The sequence below is a fragment of the Calliphora vicina genome, chromosome 2 (assembly GCF_958450345.1).
Source record: "Calliphora vicina chromosome 2, idCalVici1.1, whole genome shotgun sequence".
In the NCBI taxonomy this organism is placed as follows: Eukaryota; Metazoa; Arthropoda; class Insecta; order Diptera; family Calliphoridae; genus Calliphora; species Calliphora vicina.
The window spans coordinates 3,830,137-3,855,903 of NC_088781.1; the positions used below are offsets into that span (position 1 = coordinate 3,830,137).

The 25,767-nt window shown below is 27.7% G+C and overlaps 1 long non-coding RNA gene across 1 annotated transcript in view; it reads left to right on the forward strand.

The window, feature by feature from the left end:
• Positions 1–25,767, forward strand: part of LOC135952494 (uncharacterized) — a 127,883-nt gene that overhangs the window by 32,914 nt on the left and 69,202 nt on the right. The window contains exon 2 of the long non-coding RNA XR_010576042.1: positions 17,932–17,980. This is a non-coding gene — a long non-coding RNA (uncharacterized LOC135952494). The remainder of the gene's footprint in view (positions 1–17,931; positions 17,981–25,767) is intronic.

Sequence of the window (25,767 nt, forward strand, 5' to 3'; positions counted from 1 at the left end):
CAGACAGACAGACAGACAGACAGACAGACAGACAGACAGACAGACAGACAGACAGACAGACAGACAGACAGACAGACAGACAGACAGACAGACAGACAGACAGACAGACAGACAGACAGACAGACAGACAGACAGACAGACAGACAGACAGACAGACAGACAGACAGACAGACAGACAGACAGACAGACAGACAGACAGACAGACAGACAGACAGACAGACAGACAGATGGACAGACGGACATGGCTTAGTCGACTCCGCTATCTATAAGGATCCAGAATATATATACTTTATAGGGTCGGAAATGAAAAATGCAGAAATTACAAACGGAATGACAAACTTATATATACCCTTCTCACGAAGGTGAAGGGTATAAAAACTGAAATATCTTAAATTGTTAATAACATTGTAAACACGCGTTTTATGGGAAAACAAGCTCAATCTGTGATCACTCGTATTTCCTAACAAAAATCGAATTTTATTATGAAAAACTCAAAAATAGTTAAATCGTTAACATCTTTGAAAATACTGCGTTTTAAGGGAAAACAAGCTCAATCTGTGATCACTCATAGTTCGTACCAAAAATCGAATTTTATTGTGAAAAATTAGAAAATTGTTAAATTGTTAACAACTTTGTAAATAACGCGTTTTTAGGGAAAACAAGCTGAATATCTGTTTACTCACATTTCACACCGAAAATCGAATTTTATTACGAAAATCTCAAAAATAGTTAAATCGTTAATAACTTTGCAAATACTGTGTTTTTAGGGAAAATAAGATTGATCTGTGATCACCCATATTTGATACCAAAAATCAAATTTTATAATGAAAAATTTAAAAATTGTTAAATTAAGCTCAATCTGAAATCATACCATAAATCGAAAAATAGTTAAATCGTTAATAACTTTGTAAATACTGTGTTTTTGGGGAAAACTAGCTCAATCTGTGATCACTCACATTTCATAGGAAAAATTAAATTTTATTACGATTAAAATTGTTTAAGTTTTTAATATCTTTCAAAATAATGCATTTTTAAGGAAAACAAGCTCAATCTGTGATCACTAATATTTCATACCAAAAATAGATTTTTATTTCGAAAATCTCAAAAATAGTTAAAAAAAAAAAACTTATATATAAATAGGCCACACGTTTTTTTGTGGTACACTTTTAATTACACAGTACAACACATGATTTTGGGACTCAATTCTGACAATTGCACGTGAAAGTAGCCCCAAAAATAAGAACTTCTGCATCATTAGTTTTGTCAAGTTGGCTGCCGTAATAATTTAATGGCCATACGATTTTTTTCCCTCAAGGTGGATTTTTATCACTTTTTCTATATTTTAGCACGGTTATATCTCGTATACCTTACGGAAAATCTCTTTTGTGGCTGAATCAAACTTGTAGATATTGAATAGTAGAAAAAAAGGTGCATCCAGTGCCTTAAAAATCGCAAAAATACCCATTTTTTAAAATTTTTTACCAATTTTTCACCTTTTTTGCTCAATAGCTGGATTACAAATGCAATTATGGACCGATCACCATGAAATTAGGTCGTGTGATTTGTGTCTATATGAGAGTTATTTATCATGAATTTTGTATGTATACCATCATTTTTAACAGATTTATGCACTTTAAAGTGATTTTCGGAAGCGTGTCTTATATGGGAGCTATGACTAATTATGGACCGATCATAAAACAATTTGGTACATATAATTTTTTCGGCCCAAGGACGAATTCTGTTGAAATTGGCTGAAATCGGTTCGTTATTTCACCTAGCCCCCATACAAATGTACTCCAGAAATTGGACTTTATCGGTAATAAATGTTTAATTTATATATGTATCTACACAAATTTCGCTCCAAATAAGTTTTATATATACAAAATTCATGTAAAAAAAAAAGTTATTATGATCGGTCCATAATTAGTCATAGCTCCCATATAAGACACGCTTCTGAAAATCACTTTAAAGTGCATAAATCTGTTAAAAATGATGGTATACATACAAAATTCATGATAAATAACTTTCATATGGACACAAATCACACGACCTAATTTCATGGTGATCGGTACTGGATGCACCTTTTTTGGGTAGGTATAGAAAAATTGATAAAAATCCACCTTGAGGAAAAAATCGTATGGCCATTAAACTATTACGGCAACCAACTTGACAAAACTAATGATGCATAAGTTCTTATTTTTAGGGCTACTTTCACGTGCAATTGTCAGAATTGAGTCCTAAAGCAATTAACTGAAAAATGTTGTACTATGTTATGTTATGTTATTGTCCACCAATATTGATGAAACTTATATGGTTTAAAAGGTTATTTTCTCTAGATGTGCACAATATAATTTTTTTTTAAAAACTTCTTTCCATAAAAGTGGTAAAAAGCATTTTAAATTTGTTTGAAAAACAACAACAACATGTTTATGCACATCTAAATACATACACGTTCATTTGTACACAAACGTGAAAAATATTTTTGCGTATACTCAAAAGTAACTGAATAATTTCGTTATTAGTTATCGAATTTTGACCACCAGGCGATCCTAGTAGTTAATAACTTTGTAAATACTGCGTTTTTTGGAAAACAAGCTCAATCTGTGATCATTCTTATTTTATATCAAAAATCGAATTTTATTATTAATTATTTTATTTCATTTTATTAAAATTAACTGTATTAATTTTGAAAAAACTTTTTTTTTAGAAAAAATCTTGAAAACTTTTTAGCATCTAAAAAAAACTTGCACAAAAAGGTAAAACTTGGCATATAGCACAACTGGCTAACTACAGCCCACACCGGAAATCGGGTTCAAGTTCAAAAAATTGATATTATTTTTTTGCTTTTAAATAATATCATTTTAATATTTGACATAAATCTTATCCTCTAAAGAATTTTGTATTTCTAACAAGGTATAAAAAACTAATTTCTAGAGAAAAATAACCAAGTTATTGGCATTTTTCTCCATCATATCGAACTGGTTCATCTAAAGAGAGTCATCTCAAAATTTTAAAATTTTCAGTAGAACTAAAAAAAACTGTTTACTCTGTAAAGCTGGTATAAAGTATGTATAAAATAGTTATAGTATTATATATCTTGTGTACAATTGTTACCATAATTTCGCAATTTCTAATCGATTTTCTGCACGGGTTCTTGTTATCGGATTGTACTTAGATTTTACATCAGTTAGTTTTAACTATTTTTTAAGAGAAAGGCCTTCTGCACATTCACAATATGTTTAAAATGCATTTAATATGTTAGACAGGCGGACATTTAGATTGTAAGTACATTTTCCTCTACACATTTCATATGTACACAGAATGTTTAGAATATTTATCACACACATGTACATTAATTCAAGCACACTGTGCACATCCGTTTCAACATACAAATGCAAATACATATACATACAAACACATATGTTTAAACAAATTCCACCACAAAGACTCGTTAGCAAAAGTAGTTAGGAGGTATGAGTGCAAGGAAAAACAATCAAACTTGACTCAAATTTCAAAATTTTACTATTTTGTGTCATCACAACAATGTCTGACTCTTGAAAGAATAAATATGCTGAAGAAAATACGAAAGGAAAAACAAAATAAAACAAGAAATTGAATGAAAAAATAAAAACGAACATGGCTAAAAATGACAAGTAAACAAAAGCAATTTTATTATGACCTCATACTTGAACTCCATCACAACACAACACAGCACATCACCATCAGCAGCACCAGCACCAACAGCATCGTCATCATTGTAGAGATGATGTGAATGGCGGTGGTGATGGTGGTTGGTTTTGCTATAATTTGAAATGGTTTATATGGTTGGGACAATCACAATGATGATGATGATGATGGTGATGCTGGTGATAGTTGGTGTTGGTAACAATTATGTATGTTTGTATGGATGTACTATTATTTACTTTGATTGTTGTAATGCTCGTATCAGTGGCAGCAGGAGTGATAATAGTTGCTGTAGTTCATGGCGAAATTGTAGTAGTGGTAAGAAATAACAACAAAGGGGAATGTGATTTAAAACTGTGACAAATTTAACACCATTTCGCAAGAGATTTCAAAATTGAATCAACTTAATTTAAACCAGTGTGTTGAAAAGATTTAAAGGTTTATTTTGTAAAGAAACCTATAAGTTTTTTCAGATAATTATGTAATGACGAAATATAAAAAAAAACATTAAGTTTTATTTTAACAGTAAAAATCTTTTCATATGCAGTCAATTATTTGCATTTTCTGTTTGGCCTATAGCAGACCTTGTTGAGTTTTAGCAAAGCTTTTAGCAATAAACAATTAATTCTAATTTATTTTAAAATTCCCAATAATTATAACGTCCTTTTTGTATAAGTTGCACTAAAATTATGACTCAACTTTCAAAGCTCTCAAATGCACACACATGTACTATCCATCTTAACATTTGTACGAGTATGCGTGTATTTTGTTTATCACATTTGTGTGTAGAAACAACAAGAGCGTCTGATGACATTATTGTTGGTTGTACTACTTTTAAGGAAAGTTTTATTAGAGTTTCCAAAAATCTGACAAAACTTAAAACCGCGGTTTCGATTTCAAAATATGTAAAACCGATCGGTTTCGGTAATTTTCGATTTTGGGCTTATTTCAGAAGCTAAATTGCAAAACAAATACTTATTATGTTATGAAATAAAAAAATTTAAAGGAATCTTCCTTCATCGGATCATGAATGCTTTGACTTGAACCATTTTAATTCCGCTAAAATGCTGTTTTTTGATATAATTGCAAATGTCCGATATTTCGTAAATAATTTAAATTATAAAAATTCAAATGTTTGATTTCAATAATTGATTTAATTGAAATATTCAAAATTTCAAATACAATAAAATACCATCCTTGTTAACTTCCCAAAAGGCATTTTTACTGGAATTCAATTTGAAAGCAAGTGTAATTCAAGCCTTGAATTATAGTCAAGCAATTGAATTACAATTGTATTACAGGAAACAAAAATTCAAGCCATATGTTTTTAGTTTGAAAAATATTAAATTTTTCAAATACTTTTCATATTTAAAACAAATCAAATTTCAACAAAATCTTCAAGTGCTTGAATTTTTGGGCCTTTGGTGCTTATTTTTGATTTTTCAAAATTTTATTAAAATTTTAATTCAGAAAGAAATTACCGTTATCATTTAAATACCGTTACCGAAATTACAGCAAATGCTGTAATCATTAATCGTTTCGAATCGGTGGCCAACCTTGAAAAATAGTTCAAAAAGAAAAATCCGATAATTGTCCGTTTTTTGTTTTGAGCCATGAAAAACCGCGGTTTCGGTTACGGTTAAAACCGAATACGAAACTCTATGTTTAACCAAATAGAGAAATTTTGTTTTTGTAAGTGCAAGTGTGTTTAAGTTTGCAAATGTGGGCTGGTTTGTCCTTTCATTTCCAGCATTTGTAATAGTGAAAATTGCTATTTTTATTGCACACATATAAAATAGTAATTTTAATATTAAACGAGACTTTATTTTTAAATAATTAAGTTGTTTTTAAGCATGTTTGTAATGTTTAAGCTTCGAAATTTAAAATTCTCTATTTAAAACTGACTGTTGCAACCCAAATTTCAGTTTAGAAGACTTTACTTCTCCCTGTTTCGTTTAATCAGTAAATTTTGGATATATTTTACCAAAATCGGGTTTCAACAATAATGAACAATCGTGGCTATCTCTATAATTATCTCTGAAATCAATTTATTATTATTAGTATGAAGAAGTATCAAATTATTATTATCAGTAGAAATCGGAAAAGTGTCATTATAGCCTTCATTCCGTTTGTAGTTTCTACATTTGTCAATGAGATATAAGGGAAAAACCGGCACAATCTCAATTATTGGCCTATTTTGTATCTATATCTGGATTAATAAGTCATTAATATAGACAATATGGTATCCATTGCAACGATGTATAAAAGGATATAGAAGCTGGACCTACAATGGGTCAAAATCGGGAAAAAATTTTTTGAACAAAAAAATTGTTTTTCATATGTTTTTTTTTTCACTAAAAAAAATTGAAAAAAAATTAAAAAGAATTTGGAAATTTTGAAAAAAAAAAATATTTTATTTACCTAAAAATATTTAAAATTTGTATATTAAAGTATAATTTGGTGAAGGCTATATAGGATTCGGCATAGCCGAATATAGCTCTCTTATTTGTTGTTTATAAAGTTGTTACGGGTTCTCTTTATCCGATTATCCTTCAATTTTACATCAATCAGTTTTAACTAGTAAATAATATAATAAGACCCATCCAAAGCAAATCGATTTTATAAGAGCAGGTCTAATGTAGATGCATAAGTTTTACAATAACAAACATACATTTATGACTTCAAAATACACACTATCAAAACCATTTGATATGATATGTCTTCAATATTCTAATTAGATTTTATATTCAATATATATAGATTTTATTGCAACTAAGAGTAAATAAAATATTGCAGGAAATTATTAACAAAAAAATTTTGAATTCTATGAATGATTGACAATCATTCATGTATTCAATAACATGCTTACGATTTTAATAAAACAATATAAAAAATGGTAAATATTAAGATTTAAAGATTACAATTTTGGGAAAACGTATAAATTAGCATTTAAATAATAATTAGGTTTTCTCTAAATAGTTTTTAATAAAACACATAACCTTGTTCTATGGCTATTTATCAAAAAATAAAAACAAAATAAATTAGATTTCTCTACTATATTTTAATTAATGTTAGTGACTGTGAGTTGTTTAAAATTTCGTTAGAAATCACATTTTGTTTTCATATTATTGCTTCAAACTATTGCTTTTATTTTTAAGATCTTTTCTGTGTTTAATTTAACAGCCTTAAGTGCCTGCACATTCTCTAATGAAAATCAAACAAATTTATTTGTCTTAAATTCTACATATTCGAAGGTTGAATAAGCAGTTCATAGACATTAAGGATAAATTTACATATGTATATGAATTGTATTCCTAAAAATGCCTGCAAACTCAATTTCCAAATCATTGAATTTATTTATCTTGTTACAATTAAGAGACAACCCTCGCAGCACAACTTTGAGTTTACAGATAAAGTCTGAATAAAATTTAGTGAATTGTTTATGGGTTTTCTACGTGACATGATGCAAATTGAAAGTACAAATAATATATAAACGAATAGCAGATTAAATAAAAAAGGAAACTTCAAGGTATTTTAGCAATTTTTACAAACAAAACAAAAAAAAAAAAACAAGAAAAAGGTAAACATGTCAAAAGTGACAGTTGAAAAACAAAACACAACACAATAAAAAACCAAATCAACCAAAATCTAAAGATGCATTCACATTGCTCAAATGCTTGAGGAAATAACCGCAAGCATTATTTTATCTTGCATGGTACCTATAAGAGCAAACAACGCACAGTGGGGGAACTGAAAAAAGTAGAAATAAATCTGTAACTTCTAAAGGAATAGCTCGATTTTAATAAAATTTTGCATGGCTATAGAGGAGGTGTTAATAAGTTTTGAATTTTGGATAATAACACCAAGGGGGAGCCGGGCAAAAATGATGCCGAATGCGATACGATTTGAAAGATTTTTAAATGTATGGAATCTATTACAATCTAGATATCTAACTATATGGCATCTTATCTTATCTTAATTTACGAGTTATTCGCATTTGAAATGCAACATTTTTTTTTTACCTACCTTGATCGGTTTTTTTTGTTGCTAATAACGGATCCAATTCTTTCCCGATTTTCTTGAGATGTCTAGAATTAGCAACAAATTTATTAATAATCGCGAGAAAGAACTGTTTAAAAACCTCATCTGAGTCAAAAGTTATATGCATTCAAACTTAAAAAAAAATAAAAAAGTCGTTTTTTTATTTTTTTTTTCGAAAATAGTACTTACATTAATTTTATATTATACAGAATATAAGAAAAAGATAAATAATGTATTTATATTTTTCAGAAAGATAAAATTTCGGTATATATTATAAAAGCAAAATAATATCTAAATTCGTATAATTGCGTGGTCCAGAGCCTTCCGAAGTAGACCTATTTTTTATAGAAATTTCAAATTTCGACAACATTTTCTATAATCGCATAGCTGCTTTCAAAAAACGAAGACCTGTTTTGTATGTCCCTAAAAATTCTCCTAGATTGTGCAAAGGGATTTCATAGCCCCAAGGTTGGTGCCTTCAATAGATCCAAAAATCAAAAAATGTTAATTTTGGAATTTTTTTTAAGTTTTTTGGGAATTGTGAAATTGTCAAAAACAATTCATTAATTTCTTTTTTACTTTTGTACTTCGTTCAAAAATTTCTATATAAGTGTAAAGTTTCATTAATCATCATCGATCATTCTTATTTTGTCAAATACTTCAGCAATGTGAACGAACCGTTTTCTATGGAAAACTAATGATGTTAATACCAACCTTTTTTATTCACTTCGAAAAAAAAATATGAAAAATGAAAAGTATCAGGAAATGTTCAAAAATGTTTTTTTTAGAGTTAAAAAAAAACTGAAGATAATGGCAAATGTCATAGTCAAAGTAAAAATCAGATGATTATTAGGATACCAAAAAATCTAAAGAAAATGTCATGTAAATATGACATATTCTTTAAATTAAAGATAAGAGTTTTTATTTTAACGTTGATGTTTTTTTAAACATACTTTCTACGCCCCATGTGTTTTATTGCCAATCTAAATACATTGTATTTACTTAATTTTAAACACTTAATGTGAAATAGCGAACAGCAGTCACCATTCAACATCAATTAATTGCAAGCTAAAATCTTTTTGACATTATTTATAAGAATCTCTAATGTTCCTCTACAGCAGCTAGATAATAGCTAAAAGCTTTTCCTTCACATCTACTTTTCTTTATTGCTTCATGTTGCATATAAATTCTTCTTATTTTACTTTGGCAACTTACATACAGACTTACAGACATACATCAGTACATACGTACATACTCATATTCCCTGGCCTGTGTAAAAGTCTTCCAGCACTTAAATCACTGTTAAAATAGTGTACAAAGTATATATTTCTTTTAAAGAATTGAATGGGAGAAGAAGTTGAGGAATAAAATCAAACTTTTGTTAAAGTTTTGTATGGAAAGTAATATTAAAGTCAAGAAACGTACGAAAATGAATTTCAACCTTCAGCCATTGAGTGGAATTGAAAACTAATGGACCCTAAACTATAATATACTCAAACACACTCTCAAATACATATATAAACACTCACATCCAAGATACTTTGTACCGACTAAATGCTAAAGAGAAAATACAAGTTAGTTTATGTATATTTTGGCGTGTAATGTGGGCAGAGAGTCTTAAATGTGGTAAATTTTACTGATTTTTTTGTAAGAGTTTATATTGATCATGTTTAACATTGTATTTAAACGTTCTCAAAAGAAATTTATGTTCCTACATATGTTTGGATCGTCTAGGCTGACTTTTAGCGATTTTCTTTTTTCCCTAAAGAATGTAACTTCTGCAACTTCTTCGAACCTGGACCGTAAATTTTCCCATTGATAGATTGCTTTTGATGCTAATCATAGTCGGAAATACTAACTTTTCGAAGATTTTGAATTTAAAACATTTCGTATTTTTTTTTGCCCCTATATTGAAGTTATAAAAATTTAGAGACAATTTTATGAATTTATTTTGTCAACACGGTTTAAGGACTTTTTTGTTTATGAAGATATACGTATTATGTTAAAGTTATTCCATTTGATTTTTTGTTTTGTTATTTTGGCCTATTCACCCAATTGTTTTGTGCAAGCCTGCATACATGTAGGTATTTTTAAGTAACTTTTATTTTGTTGTGCTGATTTCTAAGACGGTTGGTTATCTCAAATCCGGCTCAGGTTGATTCCAGAAAATTGACAGACAATCGCACATTGTTGAATAGGAGTCAATCAACTTTGAGCATCTCTGAACAAACATAATGTGACATCGATTTTGTTCACACACGCTTTTGGTCATTCAACCTCAATATAAGTCAAAATATATTTTCACACACAACTACACTAATTCTCTCTGGATGTCCCTTCAAATAAAATGTAAAAATTTATATGTGTATGTGTGTGTGCTTACAGTAATTGATGGATGAATTTTCAAATTAGAGGCGACATAATATTTCTTCTTTTCACTTTTAAAAATCACAGAAGTTGTCTATGGAAAATGGACTAGCTTTTTAGCCAAAGTAGCTGTAAAAGTTTTCATCTTTAGGTTTTTAAGTTGGCAGTACGTTGGACATTTATTGGCAGCAATTATTTTTTTCTTGCAATGGAGAAATTCATCATTAGCGGAGTTCATTATTAAGTGCGAATGGTCTTGCATCATTGCAAATGCAAAATTGTATAGGTTTTTGTATGTATTTTGTTATTGGATTACTGTAAAATTTTTCATTTGCAATGATGCAAGACCATTCGCACTTAATAGTGAACTGCGCTTTATAAACACTAACTACATTATGAATACCGATAATATAAAATTTCATGGAATTAATCATAGTACAATAGAAATGGCATATTAAATTAAGAGGAAAAAATCCATTAGCTAAACCGATTACTTTACAAAGATATTCATTATGGTCGACATTTGTAACTTAAATTATAAACAGAATAATAATAAGAATATGTTTTCTCTGTGAAGAATATATTTCATATTAAATTTTTTTTTAAAAGTTTTAGAAAATAAAATATGTATGACCTAATTATGATTATCCAGTGCAGAGTAACTCTCGCTCCAACTATAGTTTAAACTCGTAAGCAAATTTAAATATTTTCCATATGATTATTAAATTTTTTCAATAAAATAACAAAAAAAAACACAACTAAACATCCTCCAATCTTTGTCACACTCTATGCCTCTTCTTTATGATAAATTTATTGAAAACCACTTTAAATTCTGTTTGATTTCGTCCTTGTCGGAAGCACGAAAGTAAAGCAATTTCTGTTTGCGGTTGCTTTTGTGTGATTTTGTTATTTTAACAAGATTGTGATGAAAGTGTTGTGTCGGATGGTTATGGTATGTATTCATTGTAGATTTTGTTTCTATTTATGTGACTTAAATAGATGTATACTTACTTATATATTAGTATGTATGTATCTAGATACAAACACATCGATTTATACAACTATCGCTTTTGCTAATGCTGTTGCACAGTGATCGGAATGATCGAAAAATAATTAAAAAATGCGAAATTCCTAGCACTGATAAATATAAATTGGATATACAAGAAAAGTTATTATTTGATATCAATAAACCCTTTCAAAAACCAAATTTGGCTGCACTTTTAGCTGTAGTCAGTGAGGAAATAATCAGTGGATTTAGTATAATTTTACGAACTATGGTTTGTGGATATGACTTTAATGCACATGTTTTCAAATTATATTGCTGTCAAACAGCAGAAATCTTTGTAGACAAATACTCTTGGTTCTGTATGCTATCATCCTTGCACAAAATATTAATTCACGGTGCTGTCATCATAAATATGCGACATTATTTCCCAATTGGCATGATGTCAGAAGAAGCATATGAATCACGAAATTAATATTTAAGGAATTTTACATAGAATCATACAAAATTCAAGGATGGAGGATTTAAGCCATTCTCTTCTTTTCTCTTCAGATCCTCTCATATCCTTGCTATCCAAACGACCTTCTAGCTATATCGAAATATGTAGATGTATACTAAATTTACATTCGGAGCCAATTATGTGAGAAGATTATAATGGTTCTGATTGAAAACATATATATTTGCAACGTAAATTATTTTTTCTGAATGTATGTATTTAATGCATTAAAATAAATAAAAAAATGGTTTAGAATATAATTCTTTCATAACCAAAATATGCATTGTTCTTTGGTTTTATACATTTAATGCCATTATATTATTGGTTATTTCGACCACTGTGCATTGCGGTTATTGCTGCTGTTTTTTTCATTCGTTTTTCTTATTTTTCCTATACATTATAAAATTTCTAAGGATATGGTTTATATACAAATATTTTATTATCATTGTCCAATCTTCTGGAACAGTGAGCAAAATATTAAGAGTGAGAAAATAAACGAGAGAATACGAAAAAAAAGGAAACTGACTGAAGACTGAACAAAACTGATTGCTGACTGACTCTCGAAGCACAAAAACAAAATATAGAAAGTTTGTTAAAAATAAAATTTTAGTCATTTAACATTGATTTTGTTTTTATACTTATGTGTAGCACAAGTAGAATTTTTTTTCATTTCATTTAAATTGCATTTTGTTTGTTATTCTTTATAATTTATATTTGATAAATATATTTTTAAAATATTTACCATATACTACACACATATTTGTGCTTGAGAGATTATCCTTGATATTTTTCATGTTGTTGAACTTTTACTTCACTAGGCGAAAATGGTGTAAAATATCTAAAAAAATCTTTTACATAAAATTAAGTTTATAATAGAATGTGAGCAAGGTTATAAATATTGACTCTGCCCAGTCAAAAATGCCCTGCATATTTTTAAACGAACAACAGATAATAACTAATTCCCCAGCAAGACGTTAAATTATTTCGCAATATAAATTTAGGAGCAATATTTACATTTAGCAAGAGCGAAATTTCATATATTTATTCATTATTATTTATTCATTTAAAGGCTTAGTTAGTTACTCATTTATGTTCTGCTAAGATGCAATAATTCTTATTTCAGAATTGTTGAAGGATCTATATTATTTTTCTCAACATACTTTTGATAAAAAGAATTCTAAAATATTATGTTTCCTAATATTTTCCATAATTAATTACACCTGTTTTAAGAAACAGTCATCGCTCACAAAACACAACCAACTGCAAACATTTACGTTTTCTTAGAATTGATGATACTCTCGAGTCTAACAAGAGAACTCTGTACACTTCTGGTCTAATTTATTGTTTTTTTCTTAATTTGTGTTTTTGGTATAAAAAGTTTTTCTTTCAACACATTATTTACTTAATACAACTTATTCAACATGTAAATCTGTATAGAAGAAGTACTGTCTATATTGTGCAAGTATATTATAATACAGTTTTTAATCTTTAGGAAAACAAGATAAAATATCTTTAGTCAAATTTTATGAAGAAAACTAATGTGAATTAAAATAAACTCAAGAATAAATTATGATGCATTACATAAAAGCAATTTTAGTTTAATATTAAATGTATAATTATTAGGGTGGTCCTATCTATATATTATACTTTTTCATTATCCGCCGATCTCAAATCAGCACCACGCTAACCCATACTTTTCATTTAGCATTTTTTAGTATCGAAATTGTTTTCGATCTTTAATTTTTTGAAATGGAATTTCGGATTTAAGGATTTATGCATAATCTTTCGGGTTTTTAATTTATTTATTTTTTTGCTAATTGTGCAACAAAAAATTACCAAATTTTCTCCAAACGAAGAAGGTTAACCCTAATATATATGCAGTTTTCTTTCCAAACGAAATGCATAATATTCAAGTATTGTATGTTAGACAGAATGAAATTAAAATATTTTGAATCTTTTGAGAGCATCTATTTACACATATAAATATTTAGGAATTCATAAAAAGCAAAGAAATTTTAATAACTAGTTTTAGTTCTGTATTAATTATTAAAAATAACTCATTTATAAATACAAAAGATAAGAAAAGAATTATTTTGGTAGAATAAGTAAAATCAAATTTAATATTACAAAGCATTAGAGCAGATTTAATTGCTAAACTGTTTATTTAAATATAAATATTTAAATTCGTAGCAGAAGAATTTATTTAAAAACATTGACTAAAACAGATTTAGTTTATCTTATATATTTGCGATTAATAGTAGTTATTAGTTGAGATTTTAATAAAGCCGTTTGAATTTTTTTTGTGTGACAAAAATAAATTCTATCTTTGATTAAGCCCAGTAGTGATAATTGTTGTTAAAAGTAGGATAATATTTGTTTAACAGAAAAACAAAGAATAACAAGAAGGGAAGGCACACTCTGCATAACACTTCATTATTAAATTTATTAGTACGAATCAGAGATGGCAAAATTGGTACAATTGTACTTTTTTTGGTACAATTTGATCTTAAAAAGTACAATGGTACACCAATCACTCATTTGGTACAATTTGAAAATTTATTTCACAGTTAATATATTAAAACCTATTTACGAATTTATGTTCTCTATCAATTATACCAAAATATTAACACTAAAATTTTTAAAATTATGCTTATTATGAGTTTTTGAAATAAAGAAGAAATAGCGTCATTTGACTAGTCTTGTCACACTCGTAATTTTAAGTGTTTTTCAAACCAAAAATTTATGCCATTATTATTGCCATTATGTTCTGTTGAATATGAATATTCATAGAATTTGTAATTCTTAATGACAGAATTTTTCTGCTGTGGCTAAAGAATGTTAGATGGGTGACAAAAATTCGATAATTTAAACAGCATATCTGTTGCTAGAATCAAAAGAATGAATGGATGTAATGGAATCGATCCAAATTTATTTGTCCATTGTAACTTTAAAAAAATCCCAAAATTTCACTGGAATTTCCAAAAAAATATTCTCGGGAAAAAATTTTCCCTGGAGGAACCCTAGTTTTGGTAAAATTACATTCAAAAAAGTACAATTTCTGATGTTGATTGGTACAATTTATAAATTCCATTTGCCATCCCTGATACGAATACTCCAGCATTTGAGAAAAGAAAGAAAAAATAAAGTTTTCAGAGAGTGGTTTATACTGTTCTCTATTGGGTGTTAAGAATTACTTGTGGGTCTACTCTTTCTATAATTTTCTATAATAAGGGAGAACGAAAATACCATCAACCACATTCAGCAATACATGTGGCCATCGAAGTGGTATATTTTAGAGGATTTTATTATAGCCATGTCCGTCTCTATGTTGAAATCAATGATTGATACATACATCAATATATCGAATATTCTCCCTGCTCGGTTGCTATTTCAAATCGAGAGAGTCGGCCCACAAATGGCTGAGATATAAAAAAACTGGGACAACCTCGATTGTTGGTCTATTTTTTATCTATATCTGGATTACTAAGTCATTAATATACGCAATATGGATATTAGTGTTTATAAAAAACCGACTTTTTAAAAAACCGGTTTGTCGGTTAACCGAAAATTGGCCTTTTTTAAAAAACCGGTTTTTCGGTTAACCGACATCGAAAAAAACGGTTAAACCGGTTAACCGTCATATATGTGTAGAAAATATAAAATGTCCAATAAAGTATATACAGCTTTAAAATTTGTAGTTTTTAGTAGTCAGGAATGTTTAATATTAAATAACTATAAATATACAAAAGAGCTGAGTCCATTTTATTTTGTAAAAATTTCCAAATTATTATCTCAGTCAAACGGAATTGAGTATAAATATGTTACTAAATACATATATGTATAATATACTTGTTTTAATTATTGGTTTATTCATTAAATTTCAACCAAAAAATGTAAATCAATTTTTTTATTAAATATTTGATAATTTTTAAATTTATTATCACCTCGACTTTCTGATATGAAACATAAAATGTTACAAGTCCCAAAAAAGGACTTATAAGATGCAAACGCACTTCTTCTTAGCTGTGATTATTTGTCATTATAAATCATACCAAATAATTAATAAAACTCCATTATCCGATTTTAAAAATATTTCAAATCATGGATTTTAGAACGTTTTTTGTCTCTCCTGTAATATTTCTGAAAAGCTAACGAAATGATTAATAAATTAAAATTGTATGAACAAAACACACTAAAGAAGTCAAATTTATTGAAAGAAGGTATGTACATCGAATTCAATTTAACGTTTGGTAAAGTCATCACTAAGTTTTTAATGAATCATTAGTAAGATTTAGCCTAAACTTATAGAATTATGCGGAATTTAATTTTAATTTTTAATAGTTTCATTATGTGCAAATAAGTTTTTAGTAAATTCATCGTCCTCTACTATTTAGAATTATTGTAATTCTGAAAAATATTAATCTAAAGAGGTTTGTATTGTAAATCAGTAGTTTAGGTTTCAAATCAGATCAATAACGTGTACACATTTTAAAAACCGGTTAACCGAGTGATAAAAGCCGGATAAACCGGTTTACCGAAAATCATCATTTTAAATTAACCGGTTCGCAAAAAACCGAGATTTCGAAGAAACACCGGTTTTTCGGTTAACCGGTTTATAAACACTAATGGATATCTAATGATCCAAAATGACAAAGACCTACAATGGGTCAAAATGGGAAAAATATTTTTTTCACTAAAAAATTTATTTTTGTCATAAATTTATTTTGACTAAAAATTAAAAAAAAAATGTGGAAAAAATTTGGGAAAATTAGAAAACTATTTCGGAAAACTATGTATGTAAGAATGATGTACTACATTATGATATATTTGCTCTCAATGTGTTTTTTCTAATAATTTATGGGCAAAATTTCAAGGATACATATTTTTCACTATTTGTTTCCAAAAGAATTGTACCGAAATAGAAAAATGTAATGTAATGGCATAAGTAAAAATATTACGAGAAAAAATATAAACAAATAATAATATATTTGAAATCATAGAGAATTATACATAGAGACGAGACACTCCGATTTGTCAAACAAAAATACAACAAATCATATGTCTGATACAAAAACAAAATACATTGACTAGCATGTATTTTGTTGTTGCCAGAGATACGTTTTTGACAACAGACTTAGGTTTCTGACAATTACGTCTCGTCTCTATGTTACCCTATGTTTGAAATATTAACCCTTTGCCTGTGACCATACAAAAAACAAAGTTTATGCCGTACGTCCAAAGTTTTTTTTGTTAATTAAAAAATAATATAATTACAGGACAAGGGTTAAAGTCCTTTAAAAATGACAAACCAGCTGGATATGAAAAACTGAGTAGGCAATTCTGCCACATAAAGCTTGTGCTTTCATTGCAGAAAAATATTTTTAAAAGAGTTCTTCAACAGCTTTCACGGCGTCGTCCACTTTGCCATAATAATGCTAAATTTAGAAGATAAAATCTTGAAATTTGAAAAAAAAATTAAATTATAAATATATAAAAGTGAAATGCGAAGTTCTATAAATTACCATTAATTAATTTTCTATTGTTCAAAATTAAAATTTCAAATATTTGAAACTAAATTTCAATAATTCTATTATATATAGATTTGCTTAATTTTTTTTTTTGTGCTAGGAAAAATAAATTTTGTTTATCTTTCATTCATTTAAATGATTTTAAATGTTTGGATATGTGTTAAAATTTTAGATGTTTTCTCATGTGATCTATTTAGAGTTGACTTTCCTTTCTATATATTTATGTCTTTCTGTCTTCATTCTCCGTTTTAGTTTTTTGATAACAGAATATTAAGTACGTGACTACTAGTTCGTTTAGAAAAAATGGCCGTAATTTAAAATTGTTTAAAATAAAGAGCCTCATATAATCCAGAAAAAAAACTATTATACAGAGTAAAAAAAACGTAATATTAAGATTTTAAAAAGTAATAACCATAAACTTTGAATATTACATTAAATATGGGTCTTTTTTAAGAGCTATAAAAAATTAAACAAACTGAAGTGGATTAAGAAATAAAAATAGAGGAAACGCAAATAATAGAAAAAAATAAATGAAAAATAAAATTGAATAATTTTTCACCCAAAAAACTAAAAAAAAGTGTTTCACTAAAAGAAAATAATGACGAAAAGAATAAAGAAGTGTGACTATTAAATTATTTCAAAAAATCTAGTTTGACCAAACACAATTTATATAAGCTATGATTGCAAGCGTAATGCTTTATTTCCATTTAATATTTCTGTACATTATTTGGTTAGCATATTTAAGATTTTCTTTAATTAATTATAGAATAAACTAATAAAACTGTGTATATTTTTCATCTGTTTATTTCTAGGAAAACTTAATAATAAGACAAATCAACTACTTGTATGAAAACAACACGTGTAAGTATCCTTACTTTTCTATCTTAAGTTATTATGTATGAATATATATATGTACGTTCTATTGGTCATTTTCTTGTATGCTATTAATGATTAGAAGTGTAAATTCAACAATCTTAAGACTGCAATAATAATAATAAAAATAATAATAAAATAAAATAAAACATAAAAAGTCTTAGAAATAAAGAAAAACTCCTAAAGAGCCAAGAGGAATATGAAAGAAAGTAAGAGCAACTAATAGAAATAGAAGAAAATTATCATGATAGACAGTTTATTTGCTGCCACTTAAGATGAGATTTATAAAAGAAGCCTTTATAAACTAAATAAATGAAGAAATGAATGAGTGTAGTAAATGGACTAAAAGGACTCCATCAGTGTATTCGAATAAATGTGTATAAGAGTCTATTTTCAGTATTCAAACAAAGCCACTGAATGTATTTTCTTGTTCATTGTGTTTGTTATGCGTGCGTCACATAGAATCCATTACTTATGTATTTTCAAAATCGATTTATTGATGAATTTCATGGTTAAACAACCATCAGTAAAAGTATTTAAGTTATAGACAGACAGGCAATTGTAGGCCGTGCTAGACAACACTCATTCAAACAATACAAAAAAAAATAATAAAATAAAATGTTGTAGCCATAGAGAAACTCACATAGAGCAGAAACTATAAAAATACTCAAACAAATTAATTATTGAAAATAATCACACATAGTCATAGTATAATTTTTGTTTTCACTTGGTTTTGTTTACTAATACTTTCTTACCACTTATGTTTTTGACAACTGAGTTAGGTCTTTGACAGAAGAGCTTCCGCTCTATATATGTATATTTCTCTATGGTTATAGCATGCAACGTTGTTTACTTTAATGTTAAGTATTTTGAAACAAGTGAAAACATACGATCTTAATTAATGTTGGGAAAGTTTCATTTGTTCTATTTTCTGAAAATTAATATTGACTTTTGAATGAACGGTATTTCGTGTTTATACAAAAATAAATAAATAATTAAATTTTTCATAAGCCGTAAGGCTTAAATGTCAGTAGTATTTTTGGTGTTCATTTTTAGTTTTTAGGCATATTACAACTAATAGCTGTACTTTGCAGATTTAAATACTTTAAGCAGATGGTTCTCAATAAAACTACAACTTCGATGTTAAATCATTTAATTTAAAATTCATTAGGAACAACAAATATAATTATAATGAAATTTGATTTAAAATTAGAATCCGAAATAAGTAATAATAAACTAGAATAGTAATGGTAACATTTTTATCTAGGTCAATGAATGCTATTTGAAAAGGTTTCACAAAGGTTTATTATTGATTTTAAGTGATCCTTGAGCTTTGATAATTAATAAAAACTGTTGTACTGGATGCATAGAATAAAATATGCATAGAAGCGTTACAAAAAAACCTATGTCTGTTGTAAAAAACCAAAGTCTTGCAATATTAAAATACATGTAAAATTTGATGCCCATTGCATAGCACACACATAGTCTTATTCTCTTTTGTTTAGTAGTCATTGAGACAGCGACGAATGCACATACTAAGTTTGTGTATTGCCATTTTTTCATGCCCAATATTGGTTTGTATAATTAAGATTTTTAATATGTATTTCAAACTTAAAAAAATCATTGTTTCGGTTTTTCTATCAATATACTTCTGTGAACAATTTTTTTCAGATTTGATATTAATTTAATCAATACAACGTAATCATATAAGCAAATAAGTATTCTATTAATACAATTTTGTCAAAAGTGATTAAAATTAAAATATTACTAAATTAAAACATAAGCGTTTTTTTAAAAAATCTGAGTTAACTAAAAGAAAAAAAAATTGTCTTCTGTTATCTTCGAGAGAGTTAGTATATGTATAATGTTAAGAAAGACTTCAAAAGTTGAAATCAAAAAAAAAAAAAAATCATTAATTGCGGACCATTTGTCCGCATATGAAATTTGCTATAGTGCACCGGTAAGAATTGTTCTTTATTAAATTGTATCACTAAATTCAAGGTTCCGGATAGATGAATATGTGCTATTTTGATTGATATTAATTAAATTGCAATCATTGTATTGCACAATTCAACGTTTAATTTCAACACATCATAGCATAAATATGATTAATAAAATTACTTATTTTTAATTAAAATTTCATAAATGCATATTAAAAAGAGAAGAGATATTTTCACATTTTATTTTCATTCAATTGTTTTTCGATTTTAGCAATACAAAATATCATAAAATCGCTTTACTTTCGAAAGCATTCAAGCACTCTTACAAATGCGCAATGATAATGTGTTAATGATGTGTCTTAATATAATAAAAACGAAAATGAAAACAAAAAAATTTAAATCCTTCATTTTTATACAAGTGCCACCTAGACAAATGATTATTAAAGAGTAATCAATAATTAATATTAATAATACGTTACGTATCACATACTCACAGACATAGTGTCTGCATTTTCATACAAGCAAACACAAAAACAAACTTGTAGTAATATACATAAATTGCATGAGTAAACGAGTTTATAAATATAACACAACGGGAAAAAAGCAGCAGTAAAGGAAGGCCTTACTAAAGGCCTTATTTTTTAGAGGCAAAGACACCCAGCAGTATTGCATGTTCATTTAAATTTTACACGACATATTATTGGGAGCCAATACCTAACATCACGGTTCTGTTCGAGGGCCTTCTTAAAAATGCATATTAGAAAGCCTTCCGTTTAGGTTTTAAAGGAAACCTGCCGGGTAATGCCTAATAATATATTAATTATGTAAAATATTCTTAATGAATTCTATATAAGCCTGAATGAGCTTTAAAGTATCATGTGTGCTCGATCTTCAGAACATACTATTTGACAATAAAGACAGCAAAATAAATTTAATTTTAGAGATTCCAATCATGTTTGAATGTTAAATAAAGGTTTGTTAGTCCTTATTTTGCAATGCAATTCTGAATGTGTATGACAGTTTTTTAAAGGGAGAAGCAAACTCCTTCTAGATTATCTTTAGAGAGTATGTATAGTCGAATGAGTATCGGATCTTATAGAATGTGTAAGCAGATCTTCTAGAAGGCCTACAAAGTGAAGCCCTAGCTTGTTTGCCCGCTGGGTAGTGTTGATTTAATTAATTTTATACACTCATATGTGCGTACTTACATTATAAAACTACTATGTATAGGCATGCAGTACATATGTTTATTAGACCTGCCCGCGGTAAAATAGTCGTAAACTAGAAAATTTTGCTTAATCCAGAATTCATTAAAAATAAATGTTTTATGCCTTGATAGACAGATAATTTTCTACACAATATAAAACGTATTAAAAAACTTAAACGATTTCGGGTTTCTCGTTATCGATTGTCCATAAATGTTGCATCAGTAAGTTTAACACACCAAATAAAAAAATAAATAAAACCCATTCAAAGTAACTAAATTTTTTAAGGGCAGATCTAATATACATTGAAGGATACGACTTATGGCTATAAACTCGAGTTAAGTATATTGTAGCGTATTTGTGTGCTTTCGACGAGGTAACATTAAAATACTGCATCTGAATATGTAGAGTAGGCACTTTCATCATTTTCAAAATAATCCTCTTCATCACTGACGATGGCATCATTAAATATCATAATGATTGTCGTTATAACAAACGTTTGCCATTAAATATTTTTATTTATTTCATTTCAAAAAGTGTTCATAGGAAGTATCTACATATCGAGCACTAACAGCGAAAATATCTCAAGTGCATAACAACAAAATTTATAGAAGAAGCTCTTTCTGTGAATTTCTACATGTTTTTATTTAATGTAAACATACGGACTATATGAATTTAAGCTAAAATTGTTTTTGCTATAAATTTGTCATGGTACTTGGTACACCAACGAAATTTCAACGATGTTAAATTATCGATTACATTAAAAAATAAAAGTCTAAATGCATCACATTTTTCAAATAAATTAAAACAAGTAATAGAGCTATATTCAGTTCTGTCGAATCTTAATACCCTTCACAAAATTATACTTTACAATAAAAAATTTTAATATTTTTAAGTAAACAAAATTTTTTTTAAAAAAAAATATTTAAATTTTTTTTTTTAATTTTTATTTCAATTTTTTTTTCAAAATTTCTTTTTAATTATTTAATTTTTTTTTAATTTATTAGCAAAAAAATTAATTAATATAATTAAAAAAGAAATTATGAAAAAAAAATTGAGTTAAAAAGTATTTTTTGTCGTTGCAAAGGTCTTTGAAATATCTATCGTCAGATATTCATATTGTCTATATTAATGACATAGTATTGCAGATATATGTAGATCACAAATAGTTCAAAAATCGAGGTTGTCTTGGTTTTTTCTTTATATTTCAGCCATTTCCGGGCCGATTTTCTCGATTATAAATACCAACCGAACCAAGTCTATAAAGGATATATAGATGTATCAGTCATCATACATACACACGGACAGGGCTATATCGACTCGATCCATAACGATCCATAATATATCGCACTGATTCCTCTAAAGAGAATCAACTCAAAATTTAAAAATGTTCAGTAGAAGCAAAAAAATATTTTTTTTTAATACATTACAATGAAACAACTGTACGGTTACAACTGTATTTTTTGGCGAAAGAGTAGCGAAAATGAAGCAGATTTTTACAGTGGGTCGATATGACCAAATTGAAATTGAAAAAAATTGAGTTGACGCTCTTTAGAGGAACCAGTGCGATATATACTTTGCGGGTTCGCAAATGAAAAACGGAATGACAAACTTATATTTTATATTAGAAAATCAATTTTTTTTAGGCAAATATTAGAATCAATCAATAAGGTTAAACTTAAAATGTAGATTGATATGTAGTAAAACGCCGAAAGATTATTGACCCAATAAACTCAGAACAGCCATCAAAAACTAACTTGCAAATTAAGTTTAGGACCAGGTGCAAAAAGGTGAACAGTGCCTCAGGGCATTGTTGCCGTTTTAGGTGTAAAAAACAATAAGATGTAAACTTTATTTACAAGTAAATACTATGAAATATAACATGCCAATAAATATAGACGTAACCCGCAACAGTGTACTGAGGCACCCCTTAGTTTTTGCATTCTCAACACACTTTTTGTTAATTATTTAACATTTACAAATTCATAGACTGAATGAATATCTTACAAATATTTCGAATAGCTCGGGCAAATAAAAGTTAGTAAAAATTTGATTTAAAAAAATATCAGACACAAAATTTCACGTGCTAAAATTATGACATCACTCACAAAACAACTGACAGAACAAAAACTAAAACTCAGAATGCATTTCGACCTTCTAGGGAAATGTTAACAAATCTGTAACTAAAGTCACTGTTAAATTTCCAAAAAAAATATAATTACGTTTTGAGATAATTGGTGTTTTGTAATTCATGCTTGAGGCACTCTTGCGTGTTAGAGGCTTAAATTGTACCATATATTGTACTTCAACTTCTCTGTGGAACAGTGTTTCTGAAAAATGTTTTGTCCCAGTTTTGCAATAAGTAATTTATGTTAAATTGCGCCGCATTAGTATAAGAATAATTTATAAATGATTGTAATCGTATTTTTCACATCACTTTTATTTTTTCGCATTTTTTATTTATCTATTTATTAGATTAAGTGTAAACGATCTCTAAATTATGCCATTAAACCCATATTTTTATAAGGGAAGTTATTAAATCTATTATAATCTGCCACCACTTCCTATTTCAACTCCTCGTTATCAAACAATGCCTCAGTATGTAGGATTATTGGCCACACAACAGCTGATGTCATGTTGTTCTCTGGAGTATAATAAAATGTTAATATTGTACACTTAAACGTATGTTGCTACTGCTGATTTGCATTATTTGTATTGTTAAACAAATTAAAATGTCAGTTTTTTTCTGCTGCTGGTTTTTTGTAGCATAAGTTTGTCGCTTTTATTTTGTTGCATGTATTTTGATGATGCTGCCACAGAATAGCTAAAATGCTAATTTGTAGAGGAGAGTAATTTAATAAATTTCATAGAGAAGTCTGCCACAATTATGGCAAATTGTGTATTTTAAAGGTTAAATGAACAATTGTAAGCATTATTGTTGGAGGTCTTTCTCTTAATAAAACGGCATATATGTATGTTAAACAAATCTATGAATATTAAATATATTTAGTAGTAAAGTCATGATTGGTTTTGAACTCCAAGGATAAAATTAACAAAATTTCCTGTTTTGTTTTCGGATGGCTAGATATAATATAAATTTCTATAAATTTTTTTATTTAAAAATCCATTATGTTTAAGCAAATATGTTAAATCACTATTTGAGAAACTTCCTCTTGTCTCATATTCCTTTTTGATAGCTTCTGTGCTTTTTTTTATTGAACTATAATTTTCATACATCCTTTATGGGTATTGTTCTTGTTTTCTCATTGTTAAGATAAATCCTAATGCGTTTATTGTGTTTATTTTGCCTTCGAAAGTTTCACGATAAAAACAAATATTTTGCAAAATAAACAAATACCACATATGGATTAGATAATCATCAGGGGGGTGAAAACAAAATTATAACAAATAAGAAAAATTATTAAGAAAACAAACAAATCAGGGAAAAAATTCTTAAGCAAACTATAAAAACAAGTTTAATCAAGCACGCAATATTGACTTGAATCGAAAAATGGTTTGACTCTGGCAAGATTTTGCCAAACTGAAGATAAGAAAAGAACTACTAAAAATTCATTGAAGTGCAAACAAAAATTATTTAACGTGTTTATGGATGTTTGTTTTTCAAATATCAGCACGCTGCTGTGTGCTACTGATTATGATGTTCATTTAATAAATGTTGTGAAAATATTTATAAGCAATTTTCCATTTCCATATTTTGGCAACAGCCTTTCACATGTTCCTTTTATGGTTATTAAGCGTTTATAAGAGTGCCAACGGAATGTGCTAAAGCTTAAGGGGAAATTGCTCTTTAACACCCAGTTGCGATAGCATGTAATACCAGCACTTAAACATTCTCACCTCATCTACTCTTTCTTTCATACAGCTAACGACAAAAGAATAAAAGTAAGAAAAAAATACGGTAAATAATGAATTGTCTGCATATTTTACCGCTCAAACCCAGGAATAATTTATGTTCTCCTTCTGAATAATGTTCATTACAATGTTAAAATAATATAGTATAGATACCAACGTATGAAAATTTATAGAAATACTTTGATATACATACGTATACTGACTAAACTATTTTCACGTATAGTAATGGAGAAAAGTTTTCGCACATAATGTTATTTTAAAGAATTTAATTTTATTAAATTAAATTGATCTATTTTATCTCTACTTTGCTAACTGACAGTGTTTGTCATAAATGTAAATTAGTCAAAAGATTAATTTTTAAGACTGTTTAAAAACTTTTACCTCCCATTATTAACAGAGACAACATAAAGGCGTTTTTAATACATAATATCTTTGCTAGAAAATTATTATGATTAAACAGCATAAATTTCTAATAAATTATGGCAATTTGAATTCATTCATCTATTCATTTATTGTTTATTTATTAATTTTATGCCAACCTTAAACATATGCCCAACATTTCATCTATCGTGGAACAGAAAATAAATTGTTCGCATCCACACTTTTACTAAATGCTAAATATGAGATAAAAATTTAATATATGTAGATGTTAATGGGCGTATGACTCAAAAATGTGGTATGTTTTTCAAATTTTTAGCTTTTGTTATGAAACTTTTGTACAATAGAAATTTATTCAAAGTATTTGCCATTGCTAGCT